Source organism: Tenrec ecaudatus, chromosome 5, assembly GCF_050624435.1.
Source record: "Tenrec ecaudatus isolate mTenEca1 chromosome 5, mTenEca1.hap1, whole genome shotgun sequence".
Lineage (NCBI taxonomy): Eukaryota > Metazoa > Chordata > Mammalia > Afrosoricida > Tenrecidae > Tenrec > Tenrec ecaudatus.
The window spans coordinates 61,346,167-61,355,255 of NC_134534.1; the positions used below are offsets into that span (position 1 = coordinate 61,346,167).

Below are 9,089 nucleotides of genomic sequence, written 5' to 3' on the forward strand. Positions count from 1 at the left end.
AAAAATAAGGCTGACTAATGGATCATTCTGTTGCTTATTAAATTCAGAGCACTGTTTTTCAAATATTAATAGGACACTGAAGGGTTGGGTTTATTTTACGTGCAGTGTAACCAGATCTGATTTATGATTTTTCTCTAAGCTTATGGTTCTTGCCCCAACTTTCCTCAGCAATAGCAATATCAGTAATGACATCATATTTTTATGGGATTACAGTTAACCCCCTTAAATTAGCATTTAGATATTTTCTTACATGGTGGCCTGTCTCTTTGGGCTCTTAGGTGGTCAAACTGGATTTTTTGGTGTTTTCTCAAAGCTCACAGTGTTGTTGGATTCCCTACCTTTGATCACATTCTTTGGACTTATCCACTCAACTAAAGCACCAGATCTTTATCACCTTTTCTGCTCTGGGATACTTATGAGAATGCAAATTTCTAGACCCTCACTGAGTCTTTTGATAAAATGAATCAGTTTATTTATTTTTGACAGTTTCACCAACCTATGATTCATATTTCACTAGTTCAGTCACATTCATAGCAATTGTGCAGCCCTCACCACAATCCACTTCAGGATATTTATTCTTGCCTGTCCTCCTTGTTAATTCTCCATCACCCACCCACTTCCCTGCCACGTTTCTTTGAAACTATTAATCTAATTGTTGTCTCTACAGGTTTATCTATCCTTTGTTTCTTATACAGAAAAACATAAAAAATCAAAACAAACAGCCCAACAACAGTGACAATGAAACAAAGAAAAATCTCAATAGAAAACAAAACAGAAATTATTAAAAACTGGAACAATTATACATTGGGTCAAGAGGTAGACCTAATGGCAAGGCATCATATTTTGACCTAACTACAATGGCAGTAATTAGCCATAAAATATACTCTGTCTGACAAGATGGCCCTTCCCATCCCTTGTCCATAGTCAGAGATTTGCTTGAGGTGTAATCCACATGGAGGACCCTGCAATTGGATTCTGGGCTTTCACTGTAATCCATAGCCTTCTTCAAAAAGGGTGTTCAGAATTTAGACTGAATACTGTTCCTTCCTTTCGTTTGGCTTTCATGACTTAAAATTATTGGTTCCCATAGGTTGGTGTATTTTTTCCGGGTAGACCAGCTGATTCCTCATTTAGATGGCTACTTGTTTTAAGAAAAGCTCTGAAAAGAGCCAATGGTGCCCGGCTATCAAAAGTTGTAGCGTCTGGGGTCTTAAAGGCTTGAAATCAAACAAGTGGCCAGCTAGGAGGGAAACAAGTAAGGCCACATGGGAGAAGCACACCAGCCTATCTGATCATGAGGTATCAATAGCATCAGGTATCGGGTATCAAAAGATCCCAAACAAACAACTATATCGATATGAAAGGGTGGGGTTGGAGTAGAGATCTAAAGCCCATCTGTAGAGAATCGGACATCCCCCCACAGAAGTGGTATAAGGAAGAAATGATTCAACCAAGGTAGAATATAGAACCAAGGAATCACACATCATTCCTCTAGTTCCTGAATACTTCCTGCCCTCCACTATCATGACCCAGTTCTAACTTAAAAATCTAGCTAGACCAGAGAACACACACTGGTACAGATAAGAACTCATGGCACATGGAAATCAGGAAAGATAAACTCCTCAGGAACAATAATAGGGGTAGCAAAATCATGAAGGTAGGGGGAGTGGTACAGAGGGGGAAGGGTGAGAAAAAGGGAACCCATCACAAGATTAGATATATACCCACCCCACCCCCAGGGGATGAATAACAGAAATGTGGGTGAAGGGGGACAATGAACCATGTAAGATGCAAAATAACAATAATGATATATAATTGATCAAGGATATACAAGGGAGGGAGGGAGGGTGGGGCAGGGAGGGGGGAAAGAGGAGCTTATACTAAAGGTTCAAGTAGAAAATGTTTTGGAAATGAGAATGGAAATATATATACAAATACACTTGATATGTTTGATGTGTGGAATGGTATACAAGCTGTAATGGCCCCCAATAAATTTATTATTTTTAAAAGAAAACTTCTGATGACATCAGAAGCTATTCTTTCTGATAGGTGGACACCATCTACTTTCTTCACCACACCCATATTTTCAATAATCACTTCACAGGGGCAAGCATTGGGCAGGGCCATGTCATAATAACTAGTTGTTCTTAAAGCTACAAAATCTATTCAGATATATATGGCTTATATATGTCTCTGGTTCACTTTAAAATCATCATTGTTTTGTTGAAGGACATTATAAATTATCCTCATGGGGTATGTGGTAGTTATGCTGATATAACCATTAATTTAGCTGGTGTTCAGAAGGTAAAACACTGAATAGGACTTTTATTAGACCATGGCTTGTTGATTTGTACAGATTACCAATTTAGGTAACTGGCCACGTTCATTCATAAAGATTGAAGTTACTAGACGAAACATCATAAAAAGACAAAGAGAGTATGGAAACACGGTTAGATCTCTCTCATGGGAGAAATACCTCAGTCCTTGGCTTCACACAAGAAAGAATTCACTCTGAAGCCTGGATTGTGATCCAAGTGAGTTTTAGAAAGGATAGAAGTTTCAGGTTTTACATAGGCACCCAGGGCACTTCACCCCCACACGTGGCATCCTGAGGCCAGAGGAGATGCTGCACGGCCTCAAAGGAGCAGCTTGAGAAGAAGGGTCACAAGGCTCTGGAGTCTGGCTCATCAGGTCCTCCACTTCAGCGTGGTCGATGATCCTAGTCGACACCATTGGCTGAATTGAATTCATCTGGCCCACATGGACTAATCCAGGTATAATGCCCACCTAGGTGTCCCACCCCTTCCTGACCAGAAGCTTGAACCTCTGAACATGTGCAACGGACACCCCAGTCCCTGTGTTAGCTACCTAAAAATACCACATATACGGGAGTCTTAAGTTGGCATTTAATGGCCATCCTCAAGGCATGAACTTTGAACCCAAGTACAACGACTTCCTCATCCATGACCTTGGGAGAGTAGAGTTCTGCTTCTTTTCACACTAGGACATTTCAGTCTTTTGCCTTTGGGAGTATTTCATTTCATTTAATCTGCTACTGGCATGTTTAAGGTAAAGTTCAGTGCACTTAGGCGGAGTTCCAAATTAGATCTTTCGGTGTGCCCTGCGAAGGATGTTGTGCATCTTGAAGGGGCATAGTCTAAAGTCTAGATTGTGTGTAGTATTTAGCCTGGATCACCAAGGGCTGAATAAAACGTAGGTCATAAGTTCCCAATCAGGGACATGTTCCTCACTGGCCAAAAGGTAGTCTTCTCTGAGACAGACATGCCCTCCACCCTGACTCCTCTTGATTTGGGTTTCTTGTAAGGTTCATGAATCACCCTTTCAGGAGTGGCCGTTAATATGGGATGACTGTAGAATACTGTATTGGGAAGAACTGGTTGATTTTCCCCCTTTCTTCAAGTCATGGGGAATTGATCCAATTGAGGTGATGTCTTCCCTGTCCGGATGGTTTTTAAGAGGTAAAAATAAGAAGGGGGTGGGGGAGGAGGCCAAGTAAATGAGGACTAGGCAAGCATACTTCCTGACTGCCTGGGAAACACAGAATAGACAATTAGATGACCCAAGATCAGAAACCTGCCTTTGTCTTGGTGTTTGTTTTTATAGTAGTAGTCTTTTACAATATCTGTCCTTGTGTGTCTACTGAGTGTTTTTTAAAAGCCAAGGGATTCTGTTATACTTATCTTGTGCCACATATCTGATAGTCAATATGTATTTTTAAAGTGCATAAATAATAGAATCGTGAATACATCTAGGTTTAAAATTTAATATACTTCCTCCCCACTTACCAACTCCCTCATGATCCAATATTTAACATTTACAGTAATAAAAATCTACTACACAAGTCTGTTGTGCATCAATGACATATGTCTGGTAATATCTAATGCCAAAGTGTGAGGCCAGCCTAACACTGTCTGTGATGATGAGTTAGGTGTCATGTTGCTGGAGCCACCTTTTAATTTCTTCAGCCTAATATTGACTAGACAAGTCATAAATATGCATTAATAATTATTTTGCTAATGGAATGAAAATTGTGGAAACAAAGAAGAAAGATCAGGAGCGGGAAAATCTGGACTTGGTGATAGAAACACAGCTGGAGATCAAATGATAGAATTTTGCAAGATCAATGACTGCTTCCTGACAAATATCTGTTTCAACAATACAAACTGAAAATATATGAGCTGTTCTCTTCAGATAGAAGGCACAGGAAACAAATAGACTCTATCATTAAGAATAGACAATGGGGAAGGTCAGTGTTATCAGTCATAAAGACCCTTAAAAGCGAGTATGCCAAGGCTCTGTCTCACATCTTCTGGACGCATTATTGGAGAGACCCACAGGCCCACTGCCACTGAGTCCATTTCAACTCAGAGTGACCCTATGAAACCAAACTCTGGAAAATGGCATCATGCTTGTTAAAGTTGAGGGTCAAGGAAAAGGAGAAAGGCCTTCAATGTGTTAGCATAAAGCAATGACTGCAACAACCACTACAACCTACCAATTTCACCCTTTTGGGAGCAGCACCAGGCAGGTTTTCCTTTTGTTGTACATAGGTCACTAAATCGGAACTGACTGGACAGCACTGAGCAATGACAGTGACAGTACCAGCAAAGTGGTGGCATTATCAGATAAGTGTGAGATGGCTAGTTGAGTTTTGAAAGAAAGATGAGGCTGTGGGCTTCCATAAAGATTGACAGTGCCTGCTCTAAATCGGAATCTACTCAATGGCAATTGAGTTTGAGTTTGTTTGTTTGAGGGAATTTTAGGACGAGCAGAAATAGCCCAATTAGTGATTTGCTTATGAGTTCAGTTTCTAACCAAATGTCAGCTATTGAAGCCCACCAGCCACTCCTAGCTCACCAGCTGCCGGTGGGAGAAAGCTGTGCCAGTCCGCTTCCATGAAGATTACAGCTTTAGAACCCTCCGAGGTAGGGTTCTTACTTTGTTCTAAGGTTTGTTATTACTTGAAGTCCACTGCACCAATAATACTCGAGTACAATTCATTTGACGTGAGATCCAGTTTTCATCATTCAGCATTGTGGCTGAGTGGAAATAAGTTTCTAATTAAGCAGCATAAAGCTCCAAATATGTTTCTACAAACTGCCTTAACTGATTTTGCTTTCTGTGAACTTTTATGTTAGAGTCAGAAAACAAAAGTCACGGAAGGTGATGTTTGCTGTGCTGGGTATAACAACCAGGAACCAAAAGAAAGGGAAAAAATTGGACTAACCATGCTAACAAAAAGAAAAAAGTTAGGACTAATTTGCAAGAAACTAATTATTATAAAGAAGACTTTTAAAAAATGAGCTACTGATAAAATGCTGTTTATCTTGGTTGTAGTTGTGGTTGTTCAGTGCCATTGAGTTAGTTTCAACTCATAGTGACCCTAGGCACAACAGATTTAAAGTCAGCCCAGTCTTGCCGTTTCTATGCCTGAGCCCAGTATTGTAGCCACTGTGTCAATCCATCTCATTGAGGACCTTCCTTTTTTCATTGCCCTCTACTTTAACAACCATGATGCCCTGCTCCAGGAACTGGTCTCTTCTGACAATATCTCCAAAGTATGTGAACTGAAGTGTCATCAACCTTGTCTATAAGGAGAAGTCTATAAGGAGTACGTCTTCCAAGAGAGACTTATTTATCCTTTTGACAGTCCATGGTACTTACACAATATACTTATGAATATACACCATATTCAATCAAAACAAAACTCACTGCCTTGAGTCAATTATGACATAGTGACACTATAGAATGGGGCTGAATTGCTCCTGTGGGTTTTCAAGGCTGTCAATCTTTATGGAAACAAAAAGCCTCAGCTTTCTTCAGAGGAGGGACTAGTGGTTTTGAACTCCTAATCTTGTAGTTAGCAGCCCAACTCATAATCCACTATGCCACCAGGCTTTCCTGTGGGGCAAAATGAAGTGTCAAGCATTTATTATGAAAGATTTATATGTTCAGTACCATATAAAATATGTGAAAGAAAAAATGAAGGAAGTATTTAAATCATTTTAATGATAATTTCTAACTTGCAGGAAAGCTGTTTATTTTCTTCCTTATCCTTTGTCTCTCTATTTCAAATTCTCTAAGAAGATATTAAGTATATAATCTACCAAGGCCCAAGGGCTGCCTGCATTCTCATGTGTACTACAGGGAATTATTTAATATGGCTCATATAGCCATAACCTTTGTTACTTCCATCAAGAAATCTTTTTTTTCCCTGATGAATCTGGGTAAGAAAGTGGGGTGATATATTAATTAGATAACATGATTCAACTGTTAGCTGTTATCAACATTGTGGTTGCTACCCTGCTCAGTATAAAATGAGCCATCTTAAAAGCAGGAAGAGAGGGATTTAAATACTAGCAAAAGAGAAGGGCCACGAGTGGAGCATATCATTTGGACCCTGAGATTCTTGTGCATTTAACTTCCAGAAGAAAGCTTTGACACCCTAGGAGCATCAATAGCAAAACCAAGAGCCAGAGCATGAGACAGCTGTAAAGTTTCCAGGTCACAGACTAAGTAAAGCTGAATACTTTTGCATAGGAGGCTGGCTTGTGAAGTGGGGTGCCTCTGAACATTAAATTGAGAGAGCTGGCTTAATGAGCCCATAGAGGGAGAGCTGAATGCCTTTGAGGTGAGGTATACAGTGGAGTTGTATGCCCTTTGTACACTACTGGCAGCCATGAACAAGGTTTGCAACATCGCCTGAGTAGGGAAGAGGCCAGGTCAAGTAGCTGAGGGCCAAAGGGAGTTCTGCATGTGGGCAGAACAAAGGAGAGACTGTTCTGATGGAACAACTGTACCCTGAGCATTTATCATTTGAATTGTGACCTGTTATCATCTCTAATAAAAGCCATAATTCTGAATCTCATCCTGTGAGTTTTATGCACCCATTGCCAGGAGTGATCTGAGCCTTGTGGTCTTGAGAGCAGGAGGATTTCAGACGTGGCCCCATGCCACTCCCCCACCATGGGTCTCAAAATCTAATTGAGACTAAGCATTTTATCACCAAATTTTCATATTCTTTTTTTTCATTCATTTGCACATGGTTCTTTCATGTCCTTTCCTCATTTAAAAATAATATACCTAACTTTATTTCATATTTTATATTTAATATGGAACATTAGAGGCAAATAAAAATTCTTTATGATTTAAGTTTACTTTTCAGTTCATTCATTAATGACTATCCATTTTCAATGGCTTCTAAATTTGGTGATTAGGATCGTAGACACTTGTCATCCTGATCCTTTTATTTCCTTAGGTATCTTCAGTAGAGGTTTATAGTCCTATTATAGTAAAAAATTTCCAAAAAAGCACAAGTATTCTCTTTGTTAATTCCTTTTGTTGCATGGAAAAAGCTGTGACTGCATTATAGAGTAATAATAGCAATAATTCACACCTACATAGTGCTTTAATTATATTAAGTGAAACCACACATTTACTTCAAGTATATGAACTAAAAAGAAACAAATTTGTTCTGTTTTATCAAAACCATACCCATTAAATCAACGATAACATTAAAGAACATCCAGATTAAGTGACGTAACTAAAATTGCACAGTTAATTAGTAGCATGGGTAGGATTTGAGCCTACCCATAAATGGGGCTCCTTTCTCCATACGCTATTCTAAATGGTTTGCCTAACTGAGTCAAATCCAATTGGGCACTAGAATATTTAGATAGTTGCATATTGGGCTCTGGTGGAGCACATGGAGTGGTTTGGATACAGTTCTCTCTGTAGTTGCCTGAAACAAAATAGGACATATTGTGCCCAAGTTTGTGAGGCAATTTGAAGAGTGGCAGATCCTAGAAAGAGTTACACACTTAGAGACCGTGGACCACAAGAGAAAGACTGGCATGTGAATGCATGTGCGGACACTTCCTTTCCCTACTTGCTGGGAGAGGAATGAGTGCCTTGGCAGGGGCTGACGGGCTAAGATCATCAGGAGCAAAGACATCTGAAGTTTCTACCATGTATGGTCAACTGAAACAACTGTTCCTAAACATAAGCACAAATGCTGGAGGAGCGGATGGAAATAAAACTCAAATCAGTTCAATGTGGTATAAAATATGATATTCCTGAAAGATGAAACAAAATTAAGCAATTCAATAGGATGAACTGAATTAAATAAAATTTATGAGCTCTCACTGGGAGATTTTTCTTATTGCTCAGAAAACAATTATAAATTGATGAAAATCATGAGGGAAAGAATAAGAGAACTGGAAGATAGATCTATCTAGAAGTTCACACATAAAAACAATGGGAATTCAGAAAGAGAAAAGAGGAGAATAAAGAATAATAATAGTGTAAAGTAATTCTTAAGATTTTTTCAAAATAAAAATGTCTTGAATCTTCAAATAAGATAACTTATTACAGTCTAGGCTGAATTATAAGAAAAGATAACCCCCTGAGCATGTAGTCATAAATTTCCTGAACTTATAAATTTCCTGAACTTAAAGGGTAAAGAGAAAATCTTACAAACCATCAGGAAGAACAACTAGAAACAAACAACTGAAAAGGAAAAAAATCTGAATCACTCCAGGATTTTCATCTGAAAATTTCAGACAGTGGTAAACTCAGGAATACCTAAACTAAGCAAGATTGCGTTATCTGCATATTGAAAGCTGTTAATGATTCTTTTTTCCAATCATGAGGGCAATGTCTTTGAATAGACCCGTTTCTTAGGTTATGTGCTAAACATACAGATAGAATAAGTATGGTGATTCTCTGAAATCTGTGCTTACTGAAGTGGATCAATGATGAAAATAGCCAAATCTGAGCATCGGAGGAATTTCCGGTCTACCTGATGCATGAACTTCATCATTCTGGGAAGCAATAGTACAAAATTGTGTGTGTGTATGTGTGTGTGTGTGTGTGTGTAAGGAATTGATGGCATAAATGGTACGTGTGTGTATAAGGCTAATCAGTCTGAGCAACGAGGAGAACGTTTTACTACGGACCTACATAACCCTGAAGGTTTTCTACACTTGACCTGAGCTAAATAAATAAATAAGTATGGTGAAAAGCCAAAACTCAGATACACACCTTTTCTTCTTTTAAACCATTCCATA

The 9,089-nt window shown here is 38.9% G+C and overlaps 1 non-coding gene across 1 annotated transcript; it reads left to right on the top strand.

The window, feature by feature from the left end:
* The first annotated feature begins 8,769 nt into the window (after window positions 1–8,769).
* On the top strand, window positions 8,770–8,849 carry LOC142449696 (small nucleolar RNA U2-19). The gene has a single exon (XR_012784815.1). It is a non-coding gene; the product is annotated as a small nucleolar RNA U2-19 (small nucleolar RNA).
* Window positions 8,850–9,089: the final 240 nt, after the last annotated feature.